Source organism: Manis pentadactyla, chromosome 12 (genome assembly GCF_030020395.1).
Source record: "Manis pentadactyla isolate mManPen7 chromosome 12, mManPen7.hap1, whole genome shotgun sequence".
Classification (NCBI taxonomy): Eukaryota; Metazoa; Chordata; class Mammalia; order Pholidota; family Manidae; genus Manis; species Manis pentadactyla.
The window spans coordinates 96,965,751-96,988,013 of NC_080030.1; positions in this window are offsets into that span (position 1 = coordinate 96,965,751).

Consider the following 22,263-nt stretch of genomic DNA (forward strand, 5'->3'; position numbering starts at 1 on the left):
ATAGAGAACACAAGCAGGGGTTTCTCAGGTTAGAGAGCATGACTGACTGAATAGGTAACACAAAAGCCACCCATCGACTAAGTAAGCATTCAAGCCATTGGACTTTTGCTGTGTGTACTGTGAAGAAGCAAAGCTTCTTTGGCAGTAACAACATGTCTTAAGATGAAAACTTAGCAAATTTGGAAGTAAAGACTGATGATATGTCTTGTAAAAGAAGAAGGTGACCAAGCCGGGATGGACCAGAATAGAACATAGTGTGGAAGACAAATAATAGGATAAGCTAGTGCTGCCCAATAAAACGAGGAATTCAGACAAAATCAGAACTGTTTTATGCAGTTTTTATTACTTCTTTAGGAGTATAAATGGACATTAGAATCAATAGAAACTTCAGAGTTGTTGAATCTAATTATGCCCAGGTTTGGTTCAATCCAATCCTATTCATTCTGACTTCAGGTATTTCCTCTTTCTGAATTTCTCTGTTTCTCTCCCTCTTTCTCTCCCCCATTCTCTGTTTTCATGCACACACTCACACACTCATACACACGCATACACACAATCTTTATAAAATCTGGAGTTATATCTGGTCGATATTTAGACTGAGTGGAAATGATTTTATAATTTTATTAAAAATTATCACACCCTTATAAAATATTGCATCAACAAGGTACACATTCTATTTCTGTGTTTACACATTGCAACAGCACATTCCCTTTCCAGAACAACCAGCACAATTGCACAGGGCACTATATTTGGCTTTTTGTGTATTCACAAATTGCTATGTCCCATAAGCATGCCATAAAGAACTACTTTCTAATTATTCCTCTTCCAAGACTCTTATTTGTTCTCTTCCATTGACCAAAATTTCTCACTTTTTAATTTCCATTAAACTTCTATTCATGTGTATTGTTCACTTAATCTTTCTTACTTCAGTTGTTTTTAAATTTGACAGGCTAAAAACCCATTACCGAATTGAAGTTAATACCTCAGAAAAGAGCATGACTTTAGAATTCATACTTTTATTACAGTAATATCTTATGCTTTAATGCATCTAAATATACAGGCAACATATTATTAAATGGAAACATCTTAAATTGATACAATAATCTAGGTTTTGAAATACTCCCAATATAAAATGACAAAAAATGTAGTTAACCTAATATCTTCATTCCTCCAAAAGCTTTTGTGCAATGCCTTGCTGTTATTTATTTTCTTTGAATATTCACTTACAAAACTTCTATAGATCTTACTTAGGCAAGAGTCACCTTTCAGTTGTCTAAATCACTGAGATTAAGGCTACATTATGATTTTTACATGCATCATTCACAAAGGAAATTTACATTAACAACCTCAGGATGATTATTAGTCACTGTTTTATGGATGTGGAGCCTTTCTTAACAAGTGATCTTAATCTATATCATCAATAGTTAACATGTCTGTCTCTACCAGTAGAATGTCTGTCTAGGAGAGCATCTGATCCATAAAGCTCTTGGCCTCCCTGTTTGAAGAATGAGTGTAATGGAAGAATGAAAATATAGATAGGTTAGCGTATCTATCATCCATTGGGTGTTATATATTATAACCAATTTATCAATAACAAAAGCTTTGCTCTTTAAACAAACAAAATGAGTCCTCCTTTCCCCCATGCCATGGGCAGTTTGATTAGCTTTGTATTATTAGGTGGAAAAGTTCTTCTGCTCATTTATTTCTCTTGAGATTTTGTGTTATCAGATAAGGTCTTAAGTTTCCAAGATTTGTTCTTCTCTGAATTTTTCCTATTTTTTTATTTATCACATATTCACATATTATCTTTGTTATCTCACCCCTTCTACCCTTACACTCTGATAGTTGTGTTTCTTAAACTGCAGCAAATCTATACATGTTAACATGTACATCGAGATGATGAAGGGGATGGACAGAATCTGTGTACGTTGACCAGGTATCTGTGCTAGCTCACCCCACGATCATGCTTTGGCTTTTTTAAAAAATTCATTGTCATGACACTTTGCGTCTGGAAGGTAAAAACTGTTTCAATAATGAAGGGTCTACATAATTTATTGGAAAAAGTATCTCTGGTAGAATTGTGTAGAAATGCACTGCTGCTCAATGGAGAGTCTCTCTGATTTCAAAATTTTCTGGTAAACAATCAGTTTAAAAATTGTTGCTAATAAATATTTTCTAGCTATACTAAATATTCTCAATTAGGCTAAAATTAAGTAAAATCCATTCTCTGCAGTAAGAAACTTCAGCTGAAAATAATATAATAAAATTATGATAAATATATATGATTAATTTTTAATTCAGATAAATGTCATGATCTTATGTAAGTATTTAATTTTGGAAACACTACAGGTACAAGTGAGGTTGATCTGTTTTGTAGCTCTCCTCTTGGAGAGGCAGTAATACATTTATTGAATTTATATCAATATTTTATCATTGATAAAATATTTAGCAATCTGTTCCATGAGTATATGTTCATGTGCTTATTTACATATGAGTAAAAACATATTGGTACTTGGTACACAATTTGTACACAACTAGGCATCTTTACTGTTAAGTTTACCTAACTTAAGAGAAACGAAAAAAAAAGTCCTTTTAGTTCAGTAAGTTCAAATCCATCTGGTGGCAAAGAGCAGTGAATTGGCAACGAGTGAATTAAGAGGAAGAGACTATTGCAGTGCACTGAGCCAAAGCAATATTTTATTATTTATTTAAATGTAAGGGCTGAATAACTTATTTCATTAAAAATGATGGCACAGTAAGTTTAGAATCTCTATTTGCATATTACTTCTGCATCTATGAATTAACATTTAATGTACTCTCTTTAGTCAATTTGTGCATATGCACAGACAGATTTTCATTAGATCTACAGCAAGCTGCTGCCTGAGATCTAAAAGTCAAAGGACAGATCCATCTCAAAAGGTTTAGAAGAAATCTTCAAGACTAATGTTAGTGGAGCCGTCTGGCTTTAAGAATTGAAGGTGGAAGAAGAGAAAAGATAAGTAAAAGTAAAGAAATGCATTGGCTGTCAGCTTCTGGGTGAGCCCTCTTGGGAAGTCATAAAAGTGAATGGGTTTTAAATATGAAGTTATTCTTCAGGAAGCAGTGGTGACTGTCTACGGTGTCTTGATTGAGAACGGAGGAAGGGTAATACAAAGGGAGCGCGAGTTACCGCTGCCAAATGTAAACACTTTTGTTAATATTGTTTCAGTGGAAAATTAATGATTTCCATAGGCTTTGAGCCCAGCCCTTGCCTTGAAGACCTGGCTGTTACTTAAGGGGAAATTACCTTTCTCACTCCGGGAGTCCACGCAGGGACTGGGCAAAATGCCCTGGCTTGGTGCTCACTATTTGCAGCTAGGGTAACTATAAAGGCACAGGCTTCCTTCTTACTCTGAATAAAGGCTTCTTCAAGCATAGTTCTTATAGCATATGTGCCTATTTAACTACTTGAAGCACCTGATAGGAAAGATTAAAATAGCTAACCTTCTAGAGTAAGAAAATAAAACATCTATAATTGGTACCACTGAGGCACAGCTTCTCTCAAGGTGGCCTTCCTTTGGGAGCCTTGCTTTCGTTCTTTCCCAGCAGAGCGAAGGTCAGAATGCAGAGCTCCTGTTTGAACAGTGCAGTCCCATAAGCTCAGCAGCTTGCCTTGTGCAAGTTTACTGGACCAACTGGTTAACGCAGTAAAGATGCTGCCGCGTTATCATCAGGCGTGATGAAAATGCTTGCAGTTCGGCTGTGGTGGAATTCATTATAAAAGCACATACACACACCTGAAAACCTCCCTTCTTTATAGTTTAATTTGTAAACACTCTCCTGATTTCTGTCATACGAGCATCTCTATGAGGAAATGCACCACCCAAGTGTTTAAGTCATTTAGGCAGATTGAGACAGGACGACAAGAGGAAGAAGACTGAAAACTCACATTGGGCTGAACCCAAGAGAGGCAGGGTCGTAGGAGGGGGTGACGCGGAAAAGCAAGCTCCTCAAACTGACCGTGTGATTTTTAAGAATGGTAGTGGGCATCCCGCAGAAAGTAGCGGGGAAGGGGCTAAATGTGGATCCTTTCTCTGAGCTGATATCCATCCAGCAATACTGAGCTAGCTTGCAAATTTAGAAAAGACCTGAGTGTGTCCCAATTTTTAAAAATGAACATAATGAAACACAATGTGTGTGGGGGCGTTGACATTAGCTTAGGCAGTTTTTACATTTCGCATAAAGAATTGGATTACTCGAGTAACTGGTAATCACAAACACAAACATCTTGAAACTGCAAGTAAGCCTAATTATTTTTTAAAGTTTGAACTTTTTTCAAGCCTTCCCCTTCGTATGGTTAGCTAATTGTACCTGTTTGAGTTTGTTGAAGAATGTTTCTTTTTTTTTTTTTATTACCCTTTTGTCGGGGGAGGGTAACAAAAGGATTATGCAGGCTTCGGAGAGGATCTGGGAAGAGCACAGCAGATCTAACGTCCTTTCATCTTCATCTCAGTAAATCTCTAGCCTGCACAGGGCCGGGAAGAGAGGAACGGCAGCTTTCCTTGCTTGCAAAGAAGTCCTAGTGAACTAATCTGCCAAGCATAGCATAAAAAGGCAGGAGAAAACCTGGTTCTCGCTTCACCCTCACGCAGTTGGATGCCGTTGAAAGAAATTAATCTGAGCAGATTTAGGACTGGGGGCTTTATGTCCATATGGATTGGCAGTTGGTGAGACCTTGCTATTAACGGTGCACAATTAATAAATAATATGTCTCTGTTTGCTTCGGTAGCTGTTCAGGCATTAAAAAGCTTATAAAAAGATTGCTTAGACAAAAACCCCACATATGGGCAAGGTCTTGATCCATGCGGGATGTCTTCCATTCAGGAATCCCATTTGCATTTTGCATGGTACATTGGCCCCCAAACACCAATTTGTTATTCACTTTACCAAGATGGACCAGATGAGTCAGGTATGCTTATTAATAATTCTTATAAATAAATAAATAACACTCAAAAATAAAAAGAGCAATCATATCCTACAATGGAATAATATTACTGCTCAATATGCAGGCAGCGATTGGGATTTAAGCAGCTCTCCCAGGGTGAACCTGTGTCTTTGTAGAGCACTTACTTTCTCCGTATGATAAATGACTCTAAACTACCACTTCAATTCTGATTTCAGAAGCAAATTAAATTTCAAAATTAAAACCAATTTAATTTTAAACGTCTCTTTTATAGCACCTCTCTGTAGCAGACCTTACCAAGAAAAACTGCAGGCTCTGTGATCCTAAGAGATTTTTGACCTCATTTAAACCCTGAGACTAAAAAGATGAAGAAAGACACCAACCAATAAAGGCTTCTGCTAAAATTTCTTATCCAGCACAGTGCTAAAGCATGTTTGAAGACTGCTCTGCATTTGCGAAATCTTAGTACAAACTCTGTCAAGTGCAGTCCACCACCTGATACATTTCAGGTATTTGTATGTTATATTGACAGCAACTGAGTACATGCAATGACATTTCATGAATGACATTTAATGAATAATCTGATCACCTTGTGCTAATTATAACTTTGGAAATAAACTGAAATGAAAATGAAAGCACCTGATACCTATGTATCCCCGAAATGGGTCACATATCATGGAGCTATGTTGATATTAAAGAGCATGGTACTATCAGGGTGTCTTCATTTTCTCTTTCTATAATTCTTCCAGGTGAAAGTACATGCCTGAATTTTCTTTCCCTTTATTTATTTATTTATTTTTAATTTAAGAGAACTTAACTTTTTTACAAGTAAAACTTTCTAGGAAAGCTTATATGGCCTTGCTGTTACATGACTGACATTTGAAAATATTGAACATAATTCAGTTTCCTTTGAAATTGGTCACAGTTTTTCTGCAAGAAATTCAGTTTAATGGTTAGGTTGTAGTGAATCTGCAGATAAATCAGTCAGGTAATTTTGGATGTTCTAAATAAAGTTCCCATATTCTCTTATACTCATTACTGTATTACTCTATAATTCACATAGTTAAGGTTACCATATGTTTGAAGTATTATATCGTACTTCCTTTCAAAATTAGTACAATAATTTCATTATTTGGATTGATTTATTAAATTTGTTCATTTGCCCAAAAGTCTGGGCAAATGAACAAACACATCCATTAAAGGAGAAAAAAAAAATCAACCCTACCACTTCTTTTTCTGGAATAACATTTCCTGGGCCTTTAGTAAGCAATTATTGAAATTGTGGCAGCATTCTCGTAGAAATTACATGGTTGCATGCAAATAAGACCTCATCTACGATTTTCAAATGCAGATTTCTAGGAGAAGGGTTTCTTCAGGATTGGGGGATATTACATTTTATATTGTAATGTAAATTTAATGTAACCATGATAAAACGTGGCAGGTTGGGAAAACTGTCAGTCATTGATTTATAGCTTAACTGCAGGAAAACACTTTAAAACAATATCCCTAAGGACTGTCATAAGCTCTTTATTGTTGAGGTGTCAGAATTCTACATTAGATAGCCACTAACCTTAAAAGTGATTTATGATTAAAATACCCAACTAAAGATTACTTTTATCATTTTCAAAACTATATGAAAAGATCTTTTAAATTATATCTTTTTCTCTGGTCTGTGCAATACAACCCACAACAGAGCAGTTAGCTTATAAAATGAACATACATTATGAGAATGTTCTAAATTTTCACATTTTGTTTATATTTCATTGCTATAACTTAGGTGAACATGTGGTCCATTTTTACAAAGCCTGATTGTTCACATATTTAATTTCTATGTCCATAAAGCCATATATTTTTAATACAATCCAACCAGCAGGAAATGATCAGACTCTACTAAATATTTTAATATTAGCCTGAAGTTGTGAAGTGAGATATAAAAGGGAAAGAGGTTTTAGAGCCTGTGACATTTCACACTATTCCATCAGTAATAAAGATACATAAATCAGCTTTTCTGGAATGTAATTTGGGAATTTAAAAATCTTAATACCAATGCTATGAAATAATGAATGAAATATGATATGTGAAGTTAGCAATGAACATAACACAAAGTGTATTTCTTCTTGTTACTTCTTTTCCTTATTAATGCAAGAAGTTATCATTTTAAGAGACAATACATTTATTGTACAAATAGGAATTCTGGTGGTTTGTAAATTAGAACCCTATATTGTTCTTATATCTGAGAATCAAAATTGCTGATCAAATTTTCAGTCTTAAATTTTTAAGAAATCAGGTCCCTGTTAACAAAAGCACTATTTTTTCATCTTTTTTTCTCCTAATTGTAAATTACTTGACACTTAGGCTGTAGTTCTGCGTACATCCCAATTACACATTAAATGGAAGATTGATACCACCCTTGTGTGATAAACAGGAAATAGTCAAATACAAAATCCCAGAAAGAGGTATAATGAAGATTTTTAACTCCAACTTCTGAAGCCAGGCTACATTTGGGGGACAAAAGAGCCCAAGGCCATTTTTTTAAATAATAAAGGAAAATCACTTAGTGAACTCTTCAAAGACTCCAGTCATTTATAAGGCCATAAAAATGTTCATTACTAGATACTTTGTATACAATCTTCACAGAAGATATTTTGTGAATATATGCACATTGGAGAAGAGTCCCAGCTCTTAAAGTTATTATATGAAATTGGTTTGTACCATAAGAAAATAAAAGCAGAAACAAATAACATGCATAATAAAGAAATCAAATGATATTTGAGACATGATGTTTCAAAGCTTTTAAGTCCAAATTTCTTGAGCAACGTCAGAGAGTAGATAGGTCAGTGAAGCTCAGTTCTTTCACATGAGTAGAATCTGTGTGGGATGGGAAAGGTCAGATACAAAACCTGAGGACAGAAGAAGAAGAATCCGTGCTGGAATTTAGATAGAGGGGTATTTGAAAATTGCTAATCTACTGTTTATAAATCTTCAATGGCTTCCTAATTTTCTAGAAACAACATATTTAACTTTCTACATTCTGCTTTGTAATTACTTCTCTAACTGCTAACCACTTACCAGATACAACCTACTCACCTCTTAACCACTTACAGACCTCCTGATGTTAGTTGCCTCTCCAACCCTGCAAATGATCGGCCCCATCTTAGAAATGCCCTGTACCTCTAGTCTCTCTTGAGAACTTCTGTTCACCCTTTCAGTCACTTAAAATGTCACAGAATTGGGGAAATCTTGTCTGACCCACTTCCAATTTTATCCTTTGTGCCACCATTATGATCTGTATGGATTTTTATTATATTTATTAGAGTTAAACATTTATTGCAAATATTTAAATGTATCTTTCCCTCCTCCTTGCCAGAAGGAAATTAATTTATTTTCCTATATCTCTGGTTCCTCACATTCTGCATGATATATGGTAGAGATGCAATCCAGCCTTGTTGAATAAGTGAATGGATAACAGAAGATCTTTGCTTACCTACTGCTGGTTAAGGACATCACAGAGAGCCAGTAAAAAATAGAATTGGACATTTGCTAATTGAACAATATATATTCAACTGCCTAAAACATTTCTTGGGGGTACTATGAGAGAAACAATAGAGATGATAGACTAGAAAATAAATTAGAATAACACTTATGATAATCTATGTATTTGGACCCACTTGCTTATTTTTAAAAGCACATTTGAAGATATATTATTTTCTTTAGTTTTCAGTCAACTGGATTGTAGTTTACTCTGTACATCACTGCTATTGACTGGTTCCTGCACTCAAAAGTTACTTTGTTGAAAGTATTTCCTTCCTCTTTATTGATAAATAAATTTGCTGGCTGTTTCATTGTAACACTTCTTTCATTCAGTTGTATTATTAGTCTTCCTGTACTAAACTGTAAGCCTCCTGAGGTCAGTTGCTGTGTAAAATATGCTTTTGTGCCCCCATTAATGCGCTATCATTATAGTGCAGCAGGCATAGAATGAATTTATGCTAAATACCTTATTCTTCATAATTTAATGTAGAGTTCTGTTTTCCAGTTTAGGTTCTGATACTGAATATCCCAACCTTTTCATATAGGATGGGATTAGGATACCTGCTCTTTTTAGCAGAAGCATGTTTCAGCTAATGAGCTCATTCATTTCTCCTCATTCTCATGTTGTCTCTCACTAATTACTTTTTTTTTTCAAAGCAATTGTAATCAGGTAGTGTTTAGTTGGCATTCTGGCTTCTCTAGCTGGCAGTTGGAGGAGAGTCAGCTTGTGAGAATTTTTAAACTTGGTTCTTGCTAGACTTTATATGCAATTCCATGAGATTTTAGGGCCATTGAAGACTAGTTCTAAGAGCAATAGATTTCTTCAAGTTTTAATGGATTTCTGTAAGAAGCAAAGGGTCAACATTTAATGCTAGGCGCTCGCCATGCTCATTGGAGTAATTCCGTTTGTTTTATAGAGTGCAGGGAAAAAGAAAGATAGCTTTCTTCATGGGCCTTAGTTGAGTCATTGAGAACCCTGCAATTCATCCCTTTGTCATGAGATATGCCATCAAATTCAGTCCCGCCATCTTGACTTTGTCTAAGCAAACACTGTCAAGCAATAAAAGAGAAATTGAAATTATCTGGAGTAGCAAGAGGTTAAGATACTCATTTACAAAAATAATTTCTGTTTCTTGGAATCAAATCAGAAACACACTAAGTTCTTGATATTGTTTCCCTTTAAATAATTTATAACCACCAATACACAGCTCAGTGTATGCAATATAATTTCCAACTAGGACCTAGTTTGTCACCAAATTCAGGGTTCAATTAAAATTCCATATTAGCAGAGCACATTTCCATGGATAAACAGAAGGTCTCAGTAAACTTTATATCAACATAGTCCTTTTCTGTTGGACCATCAAAACTCATGAGCCTACTGCTGTTTTCTTACACAGTCTGATTAATGATCCTTTATTGATTGAATTGGAGTTTAAGAAATTCCAAAGATCCATTTAAACACAGTGGTTAATCTTTGTACTAACAGAATGGCAGGTTGCGGTGCATATTTATATGCAACATATTATGACTTCAAGTCCCCTGTATCAAAGAATTACTCCTGACTTAAAATATCTGATCTACCAAGAGTTAGTGTCAGACTCAATAGGCTTAAGGACTCAGTTCCACAAGACTGCCCCCACTTCAGAGAACAGTGACAAATAATGAATGCCCAAAGTACTCACTTCTGTCTAACTTGACTATAAGCCCAGGTTCCCCATCATGGTCAATAATTTGTTATAATGGCTCACAGAACTCAGGGAAACATTTGACTTACGTTTACCAACTCATTATAAAGGATATTACAATAATACAGACGAATGGCCTAATGAAGAGTCATATAAAGCAAGATCTGGAAGGGTCCTGAGAAGAGGAGCTTCTTTCCTTTTGGAGTTGGGGCGTGCTGCCCTCCCAGCATGCAGGTATATTATTCACCAACCTAAAAGCTTTCAGGAACCCTTCATTTAGGTTTTTTGGAGGTTTTGTAGGCACGACTGATTGAATTATTGGCCACTGGTGATTAATTCAATCCCCAGCCCCTCTATCCTCCCTGGAGGTTGAGGGGTGGGGCTGAATATTCCAATCTGCTAATCACCTGGTTGGTTGCTCTGGCAACCAGCCTCCATTCTCCAAGAGTTACTTCATTTGTATAAACTCAGGTACGGTTGAGAGGAGCTTGTTATGAATTACAAAAGATGTTTGTCTGACCCCTCATTGTTCAGGAAATTATGCAGGTTTTAAGAGCCCTGTACTGGGAACGGGGTGAGAGGGGGATGAAGTTATTCTTAAGTAAATCAATAAACAAAAATGACACTCAGGACAATGAAAGCATCAGTGAAGAAAAAGAATAAAACAGAAAACATAAGTATTTTTGCTATGTGTGATTTCAAAGTTGAGTCTCTTAATCATTATTAGATTGTCAATGTTTGTGAAGTTATAGAATTCCCCAATAGCCTTTTGTTATTTTCTTAATGGGATGGGAAATTCTTTCTTAAGGTTTCGATGGGGTGAGGATTGCCACTTTTTTCTTTACTGTTATTGATAGATTCTCTCATTTCATTCATCTTTCTTTTGGCATTCAGTGAGTATTTTCTAAGCATTTGTTTCCCTAAACCACTTTTATTGTTTTTTAACATCTGTTGTTTTCTATACCATGCTGATATCTTTAAATGCCAATTTATTCCTACTACCTATTCTGTTGTTAAAAGAGACTTCAAGAAAATATTAAAAATAGGAGACATTACTGTATATTTATACTAAGCTTTAAAGTTAGTTATACCTTATTAAGTTCAAAAATATATCTCAAAAATTTGAAAAATAAATTTATCAAAAATAAAATGATTTTAAATACTTTTTAATATAACTGGAACTATTCAATACACAAATATACACTAATATAATGAAGCTTCTTAAAAATATTCTTTGCTATTTTTGTTCTTTTCTATACATCTTGGTTTTTGAATTAAATTCCAATAGAAAAAAGATAACTAAATAAAGTTAGAATTTCTACTTAACAGTAGAATCATCTGTCTGTTATTAGTCCCCATTGTTATTGAATACAATGTGTCTAAGTAAAATTCATATGTATATTTGAAAAATAAAAGAAATATAAACAATGAAAGGAAAAAAAAATATTTTTAAGTATACGTTTCCCCATATTAGTTTCTTTCTCTTGAGTAGTAACAGTGTGGGGAAAATGGAAGTTCCATGGCCAGGATCCTTACCACATGCCCACTGTATATGTGCAAGGATGTAGTTGGTAGCCTACTGCACAGGTGCATAGTTGAATATATAAAGAGCTCCACTGGGTGCTAGAGCATAGCCCTAAACAGAAGCGGAGAGCCTGGGGAGGAAGGCAGAGCTGAGAGGAGAGGGTAAGAGAGCAGGAGAGAGGGAGCAGAGGCTGAGTCAGGGGCAGAGACGGGTCTGACAGGGTTCTAACGCCTGACCTACTGCCATGAGAATAAAGCTTGGTATGAGCCTCATTTTTACCCCCAACCTTCTGTTACTTGGTCTCACTGAATCCTTAGTGAACTTGCCCAGAGCTGGGAACACCCTCAGGCCTGGAGATACAAACAGAAACACTGTATGAATACAAAATGGATACATTTAAAGTTTTGATTATTATTCTTTTCATGCTCTCTTTTTGCATAATTTTATTAATTTTAACATTATTCTGTTCACATTTTTTAGATTGTAATTCTACTGAGGACACTTATTTCAGTTAAATAATGTTACAATTTGTCAACTTATACCTTTAAAAATTACATCCACAAAGTTCCAACATTGGATTGAAATTTCTCAAGTCAAATGTTTAAAAAAATCTATACACTAATGTGTGCAGATTAATTAAGGGAACCCTCACTAACATGGAGGTCTTCAGGGGAAGCTCTGATGCCCACCACTCCTCATAAACCTCAGACCCCACCAGAAGAGATGGACACCAACCACACTGGCTAAACGACTTTACTCTTCAGCAGGAGGAAGGAAGGTTTCCACTTCTGACTCCCCACAACAGCCCAGCCAATGAGAGACTCTCACAGTTCAGCCAATGGGAAACCAGGATACGTGGGCCTCCCAGTTCATGCCAAAGGAATTTTGCTTAGAATAGCCCTCCCAACCCAGGTCTTTCCTCTAGAAAAGAGTGTTTCTCTCCTTTGCTACCTGGACTTGCCGAAGGTTTTTCCATAGCTTACTTGTCTCAGATAGCAATTCATTGTTCCTCCCAAGTAAACCTGTTTTTGCTAGTAAATTACAACTATTTTACTGTTAAGGTTAACAAAGGTTTAATAAATATGCCCTCATGTTTTCAAAATTTTAATGTTTATACTAGAATATATGCTTATACTTCATACCTCTTAATAATTGGATAGAGAAAATTATGGATGTTTAGTATCATGTATCTGATAGCTAATAATTATACAACATCTCTCCAGCAATACTCTAGTGAAGAGGATGGTAAAGAGTGTTTGAAATGTTTCAAAGTCAGATCATAGTCAGTGACTTGCACACGGTCAGGTGGCTTTTCAGTGGGTGAGTGGGTGCACAGTTGAGAGAGAAGAAAGAGTAGAAAATGATAGCTGGATCTCTAATGTGGGCAACTAGGTAAAAAGTGCTATTTCTTTATGATATAAGGAATAACAGAGAAATTTATGGGAAAGATAAGGAACTCATCTTTAAACATAGGAAACCTAGTGCTTATGAGACAGTCGCCTGGAAATATCTAATAGGATATAAAATATATAAACCTGAGTTAGGGAGAAAAATCAAGCATTGACCTTATCAGCATTACATATGACAGCTGAAACCATGAAAAAGGCTGAGATCATCCAGGGATAATATGAGAAGAATAAGATAAACTGCTGGAGAATATCAGCATGGAAGAGCGTCTCATTATAGATTTTGAGGAACTCTTGTCATAGGAGGGGCAGGGGTAAGTGGTATTGCCTAGATTAAAAGGAAAATAACTTCAAGACGGAGAAAGTGATCAAGACGGAGAAAGTGAATCAGCAACAGTTGAGTCGCAGACAAGACAGGCACAACAGCCAAACTTGCCATGGATTTAACATCAGGGATGTCACTGCTGCCCACAGAGAAATTTTAGCCAAATAGTTGGGACTGAGGGGGTAATGGCATATGTGGGATATTTGGAGTTTGGAAGTGGAAAGGCACAGAAAATATACGTAGGCTGCACTTCCAGGAATATTGTTTTATTGATTGCAAAAAGGAAAACATGAATGGCAAAACTGAAATGTTGAGGAAGAAGTTTATTTTTATTTATAATAATGAGAGAGAATTAGCAAAGTTAAATTATGAGAAAGAGGAAGAGACTGAGAGAGAGAGAGAGGTTAGGAGAGAGAGTGAGATAAAGAAATAGACAATGGAATAGAAAGAAAGGGAATATTATTTTTCTCTGAAAGAAAGGCTGGAAGTGGGATGGGAGAGGAAGTAATAGACCCACATATAAGTTTTAGGAAACAAGCTTGTCAATAATATTTATTAAACAGATACTGTTATTAACTAAGGATGAGAGAAAGGTTAAGGAGGAAGAAAAGAGACATAGGTGTCCCTTCACCCAGGCAGGCAAAGGGAGGGAAAGAGATGGAGTCATAATATTACCAAAGACTTAGTAGTTTTGTAGACAGATCCTTATATATCATAAGTACCACTCAACTCTGCAGAATATAATTTAAGCATAAACAAAGCTTTGAAACATTATTTTCATCCCAATAGAGAAAATGGAAATTTATGACCAGGATCCTCACCTGGTTTTAATATTTCCCACTGTATATACAGAGGAGCCTGCTTTGCATATGTATGGGCTGCAGGATATTTACCAGTGACGGAGTCACAGGTCAGTCATGGGAGTACCTGGCCCAGGGGAGGGGTGGGAGGAAACACACGGGTGCCTGGACATAATTGGTCGGGTGTCCACCAGTCATCATAGAGACCCCCCGCATAGAGTTCCTCCTCCTGCTAGAGGCAGGGAGTGGGGGAGAGTGGAGAGAGTGGTGCCCTGGGAGAAGCGGAGAGCTTAGGGTTGGAGAGAGGAATAAGGGGAGAGAAGCTGCAGAGGGAGCCTGGTGCCAGGAAGGGAGAAGAGAGCCCTATGTTGGGGAGCAGCGTCAGAGCCAGGAGAGACTGACACCGGCTGCTGTGAAAATAAACGTGGTAGGAGCCCCTTTTAACCCCCGACTTGCCTTTGTCTTTATTCTGTTCTCATTGAATTCATAGCGAACTTGCCTGGAGTGGGGAACCCCCTCCTCCCGGAGCAACAATCCCACTCAAAACTGCATGTTGCATGAGGTTTAATGTTAGCTGCTCAGAAAAGATATGCTAGGTCCAAGATGAAAAGCATTTCGGCTGTCCCTCTCAATAGTCCTGCTTTTCACTTTTTTCATATATATAATTTATCTGCTTTTGGTTGAGATGCTCTACTTTTTGGTGGCTATTTCATCCTCAAAACTTTTACATGCAAAATTGAGTTAACAAGCTTAAAGTCAAGGAAGACATTTAAAACCAAGTGCCTCTAGGGAAGCAAAAGTGTCAGCTTAATTCTCTGGCTTTCAGCTTCCTCTTTACTTTTGGTCCCTGTGCAAATTAGCTTAATTTCTCAAAAGCTAACTTAAACATTTAAGGGATGTTTGTTATTTTTTCCTGAATTTCCTGGTGTTTTGAAGGCTGTATTAATGATATCTTACCTGCATTTTACTAGAAGTCATCTTGTTCTCTCGCTTGCAATTCTAGCAGTCTTTTCTCACTTGTATCCTGTGAATTCCCCGATCTCTAAACTATTCCTGAACTTTAATTTTCACATGGAGATATCCCAGGCAGAATTAAAACCAGTAAGAAATTCAAGAAGGGGAAGGAAGGAATATTATTTGAACTTCTGAATCTGAAGTCTCTGATCTACGTCTGTTGCTTTCTGAGTAAGAAGGCTCACTTTCTCTACACGATGCTTACCGTTGTGCGAGACACCCGTGGCATGTGCAGCTCCATTTCTAACTGGACTGCTTGGTGCAGGGGCCAAGGAGGAGCCTCCCCAAGATGTGCCATTGTGACATGCAGATTATTTTGAGCTGAAAACAATCAAGGCCCAAAAGATTCAAGAAGAAACTTTGATCATCCTGACCTCCCAACTGCATAAAAAGAATTTAGATGGAGAAATCCCTCCAGGTGGAGGGCTGTCACCATAGAGAGCTCCATTGCAATGTGACCTACAGGTGGCAGATGGGAGGGACAGGACTGAATCCATTCATATTTGTTTCTGTGTGGTCCATGAAGTCTTTGTTCACCAAACCTTTGCTCTTTCATATTCCTGTGAATTTCTTGCCTTTTCCTTTGATGTCTCAGACCTCCACCCCTTTCTCCTTGGTTCATGACATATATGCCTCATTCTCCCTGTCTTTGGAATCCATGTCTATGGCTTCCCTGTACATACATAATCAGACTTCGTTTTTTCCTCCTGTTAATCTGTTTCATGTCAATTTGATTCTTAGACCAGCTAGAAGAACCTCACAAGATGGAGGAAATTTCTTTCTCCACAACCTTTCTCCAGGCGGTTTTGAAGCACACAGCCTCCTCAGTGCCAGCAAGTCTTCCTGTGAGTCATTAGCTGCTAGCCCCCTCTTGTCCCCATGAGGTTTACCTTTAAAATGCACTTATTCTGAATGGCACTTTGGAAGTGGTCTTGGGGTGCTAGCCCACTATTTTTCTGGGATGCTGGCTTCCTGAATAAAGTACCTTTCTTCTCACCAACGCCCGTCTCTTGATTTTGGCCTTTCAAGACATGAGGAGCTGAACTTGGGCTTGGAACCCAGGCTATGGCCTGGTAACATGATGGGCTAAGTAGTGGCTCCCCTCAAAATGTCCATGCCTTAATGAATATTGTCACTATATTCATAGGCCCTGTATATATATATATATATATATGTATTACTTTATCTGGTAGAATTTATGACTTTATATAAATGATTAAATTAAGGGTCTGGAGATGAATGAATTATCCTCCTGTAATCATACAGGCCCTTATAAGCAGGATGCTGTAGAATCACAGAGAAAGCAATGTTGTGACGACAAGAAGCAGAGGATTTAATAACATGGGTAACTGTTGAACTACTCTTGTATACTTGAAGCCAATATAAGATTGTATATCAACTATACTTTAAGAAAAAATAGGAACAATCAAAAAACAATCATATCTATGTTCATTCTTTTTAACTTGTTTGATTTAAAACACAGAATCAACATTTAGCATGACTCAGTGTTATCCAGACTTCTTTCTTTCCCCCCCTAGGCAGCCTCTGATCTTGCTTCAATCCTACTTGAAGCAGAATAGGCATTTTGGTGGATCCTAAATCTGTAAGATAGTAGATTTTTCACTGAGGACTCCATGGGGGAATGAAGAAATTTAATAATGTCCCCCTGGTTGATGTCGCTGTTTTCCCCAAAGATCCCCTAAAACTTCCATTAGACAAGTTATCTCCCCTTTCTCAGACATAATGGAACACCCAAATAACACATTAAATGATTTTTTTCAGTAAACAATTTTGAAAGGATTGTTATAATTTTTCTTTTGAATTTATTTAGCTAGAAGTGACTTATAATAAGATTATAGTTGGCTCTAATTGTACTATATTAATAATGATTCTCAAGGAGTTTTTGCAACATGAGAAAATGTAATCTCATATATCATAAGTTTTATTTAGAATTCAAATTTTAACAATTCATGATGTTGACGTAAGTTTATGCATTTGTAGACATTTAATTAAACTTTAATTAAATATTTATTCATTTAAATATTTATTTTTCACTATGTATTTTTTTCCATGTTTTGGAGCCAATGCCCCCCTTAACTCTGATACATTTTCAGAGGGCCCTGTAGATCTGTACCTCCTCATCATTAAGCCTTCTAGTGCTAGTGGATAAAATGTCCATACTACTAGGAAACATCCTTTCAGAGGTCTCCTCCTTTTAGCCCTGATGCTCAACTAGCATCACATACTCAGAAAACAAAACCTGGATAATTAGCAATCCCTAGCTTCTTTGAAACAGTGTATAGATAGATAGATAAATGATAGATAGATAGATAGATAGATAGATAGATAGATAGATAGATATAGATAGATAGATAAAAGATAGATAGATACAGATAGATAAATTAGATAAATGATAGATAGATGATAGATGAATAGATAGATGATAGATAGTTGATAGATGGATAGATAAACACATATAAAATTTTCACATGTGCCTCAACATAATAATAAAATATTAATTTGATAAAAGCAAATCTTTTGCTTGAGATGATGCTACCTCTAAGAAAAAATGGTTTTCCCCATATTAAATAGCTCCTCTGAACTAGTGGATACTTGCTGCTTTCAGGAGGTCTACATAAGTGGCTCTCCCACAAGTTGTGGGTCAGACATTATCAACCATCCTCCCACTGGTGTAGGAAGAAGTGTAATGTAACAGAGGCTGGGCCATCCCAGAATTGGCCCAGGTCTCACTACCTTCCCTGCTGGTACCCTTGTCCAAGACACAAGGTACTATTTCAGTGGCTTCCTAGCTAACCTCCTGCTTCAGCCCTTGCTCTTCATCAGTCACACAGTAGCCAGAACGGTCCTGTCCGGACTCAAATCGGATCATGTCCCTCCTTTGTCACCATCCTCTCCTGCCTGCATCCCACTACGTATAAAAGCCCAAATTCTTACAATGGCCTCAGGAGATCTAGGCACCCTGTGCTTTCTGACCTCTTCTGCTGTCTTCTCTCTAGCACACTCCACTCCAGCTGCACTGGCCTCTGTGCTGTCCCAGAAATAGAGGACTTTTGTTCAGGATCTTGTATCTGCTTCCTATGTTTGATACCCTTCTCTCCAAGTTGTCCACATATTTCCTTCCTTCACATCTTCCTTAAACCCCTTCTTAGTTTGTTTTATTCATTAGCACTTACCACCATTAAATACTGCAACATACCTATCTCATTGATACTGTTTACTGTTTCTTTTTCCCCATTACACTATAAGTACCATGAAGAAGGGTTTTTTTTTTTGTCTGTACTGTGTAGTGCTGGACTCCTAGTGACCCTACATGATATTTTAATATTTGTTCAATGAGTGAGTGAATAATACCTTCCTTCTTAAAAAAGTCAGTGAGAAGATGGACAAGATATTTACTAGCAGTATCCAAGCCTCTACTGGCTAGTGAATCAAAGGCTCTTCCACTAACACAACCCTGAATTTTCTTTCCTAAGAGGGTGGGCCATGCTGGCTGTGATGCCATTCTTGGGAGACTATTTCCCTCTGGGGGCTGATGATTTCTACCCAGAGAAGGTTCATGTCTCCTGCTGCTTCTAGGCACTCTGCTCCCATCTCCCATCCCACAAAGAACCAGGCTAGATCTGATCCTGCCTGTGTCATTCAACTCAGTATGATGAATGTAGTGGAAATAAGATTCAAGAAGAATGGGGACTGGGAGATGGTATTTGCTTTCTAACTAAGTCCAGCACCTTTTAGAACAATATTTGAGTCTGTGATGAGGCCCCTAATCAGATGTTGGAGGAGTAGGTGCTTATCTTACTCTACTGAAGATCCTTGCCTGTGGAGGACCAGACTTCAAGAGAAGTTCAAGCATCACTTTCTGCTCACCAAGTCTGAATCAAGGCAGATCTTACCATGTAGAAAGTACAGGCTACCTTCTCATCTTCCTCCTCCTGCTTTCTCAGAACTATGAAAGCTCAATAAGTCCTTGGGGATATTTTTCCAGCAGTACATCCACATAAACTTCCAAAGACCATATACATTTCCATAGTCCACATAAGTTTCCATAGTCCACATAAATTTCTCACACAGTGATCTGAACCCCTTGGGCCAGACTCTTCAAGGAAATCTGACAGTACTTTCCAGCATCAGAGTAAAATACTCTACGAAATTCTCCTGTCTCAGAGCCATCCTTTCTCTTCTGATCATGTAATGTCTGTTGCTCCTTTGTAGGGTTGGCCATGCCTGCAGCTCCTCTGGTGAATGGTTTAAGCACAGCTCAAATATTTCTTCTGGTCCCTGTTATTTCACTTTCTGAACATGCTCTTTCCCTAATCTATAATGTGCATGAGAAAATATGAGTCCCTTTAGCTCATGTGACTGGTCCAGGCACAACCAGGTGTAGACTATATGAATCTCCCAAGGTTCCTTTAAGACAATTTAAAAAAATGTCATAATGTTAATGGCCACTGAATGAATGAGTTAGAAAAATTGTTTGTGTGTGGGGTATATGTGTTGCTGTAAGAGGAGGGGATTCCCCACTCGGGGCAAGTTAGCTATGAATATGGTGAGACAGAGTTTAGGCAAAGGCAAGAAGTTGGGGGTGTACAGGGAGTTTATTCTCATGCCAGTAGGTCTCAGTCTCTCCTTGCTCCCTGCCCTCCCGAGTGGCAAGCAACTCCCTCACCCCTGGCACCTGTCTCTGGTGACTGGCAGATGGCTGACCAATTACATACCAGGAACTGAGGGGAGGATATCTCCTGTGGGTTGGTACTCCTGTGACTGACCAGCATCTCTGTCTCCAGTAAACATCCCATAAATGTGCAAACAGGCTCTTATTATACACACAATGTGCACTATTAAGGCCAGGAGGGAATCCTGGTCAGAAAGTTCCATTTCCTGCACAGAAGATATGTTTATAATTCAGTCTGCAGAATCATTGATTTAATTCATGATTAATTTGTTTTGGTAAGTCATCAGGAATCCCAATAAAAACATGGCATATTTAAAATAGGATCCTTTGATACAAATTTATTTACAAAAAGGCAATTTACTTCAAAAGGGTGAGTGTAGGGGAACCACAAAGGATAGTGGGATAACAGAGCTAGAAGCTGCCAATCTGTCACTATCCCTTAGTCTAAAAGGGGGTGGGGAGGGCGGTTCCAAGAACCAGAGTTAAGTTGGGCATCTTACCAGGAGTAGAGACTTCTGCTCAAGTGTTGTAAGAGAGCCAAAGAAGCAATTACCCTGAACACATTGTCCTCTCCTTCCCATCTCCTGCTGGGTCTTGCACTGGCCCAACACAACTTGTAGTCCAAGTGCATAGGATCCCACCCGGTTAGTCCCTTCATGTCAGCCCCTAAGGGAGAAGAGGGGAAATTTATTTGGAGGGCCAAGTAAAGTGAGCTTGTCTCCGTTCCCTAGACTACTATACTTCTGTTGCAGTTCTTCATTCCTCAGACACTTCTGTCTCTCAGTACTCAGTACATTTAGAAAAGAGATCTTATACCTGCACTTTTTGCTCTTTAATGAGATTTCGAAATAACTGGTCATTATTAAATGCTGCTTATTAAAATAAAAGGGAATTCAAACAGAGCCAATAGAAAATACTCTACTGAACATTTCTTAGACAAAATAATTAAAAAGATATTTAATAATTAAAAAGATAAAAAATTCTACAGAGAATTTCTGAGGCTGAATTTTAAAATATTGAAACCACCCACAGGTTGACTGAGAAGTCCGTATGTATGAAAAATTTTTTTCTTTGAAAACTTTCATTCAGATTTTCAGATGTTGATATATTGCCTACAGGTAATAAACTGCAATCCACAAAGCAGGAGGTTGGACTGTACAACTCTGCAGCTCTGGTTATATTACAAGATATCCAGACTCTAGATTTGTTAACAGGATCCTTGTGAAGATTCTTGCTGAATTACAGGGTTCTCGTTGCCTATTGATTCTGAGTACATAGATAACAGAAATGGATTTTCAATGGTGTGCATATTTTCCATATGAATCAGTATGTATTAAAAAAGTTGAACTTATTTTAAAAACAAGAGAATATTTTTTCCAGAAGCTTTTAGAAAGAAAAAAAGAATCAAAAGACAGTTATTATAATAGTGTAATGACAGTATTATAACTTGGTAAGATTAAATATTAAGATTGTATCATGGGCATTTGGAAGGCTACTTTAAAAAATCATTATAATTGTACTCACAGAACTTCCAGGCTTGGGGAAGTACAACACATCCATGTGCCACTGAGCCAGGCCAAAGCTCCATAAGAATATGTGAATATAAAGAAAGCAAAATGTTTGCATGAAGATACCTCTTCAATGATAGTGAAATATTCAGTGATATTGAATGATATTGAAAAATCAAAGTGAATATGTTTTTAATGGCAAAATTGTTTCAATATCTTCAGTTTAATTTGCACTAGGAATGGAGTGTTTACTTCCACTGAAGACTGTAATAATATAATAGTAATAATAATCCTAATAAGTTTGTCTAATATTTAGACCAAAACATTGAATTTAGTTATCTAATTGAAGAAAACAGAAGATAATTACTGAGGCTGAAGGAGTCATTTTTACTACCAGTAAAACCTAGTTTCATTGTTCCAGAAGTCATGTAAACTGATTAACATTAAGTTATTTGGTGAAGCTGGTAGAACAGATAACAAAACAGCTGCAAAATTTGCACCCAAATTCCAAATACAGTTGGCCCTTTAACAATATGGGTTTGAACTGTATGGGTTCACTTATATGCAGATTTTATAAACAAATATATTGAAAAATTTTCTGGACATTTTTGATAATTTGAAAAAATATTTTCTCTAGCTTACTTTATTATAAGAATATAATATATAATATAAGAATATAATATATAACAATAAACATGTTAATTAACTGTTTATGTTACCAGTTAGGCTTCTGGTGAACAGTAGGCTATTAGTAGTTAAGTTTTGGGGGAGTTAGAAGTTATACATCAATTTTGAACTGTGTGGGGGCTCAGTGCCCCTCGCTCTCGTGTTACT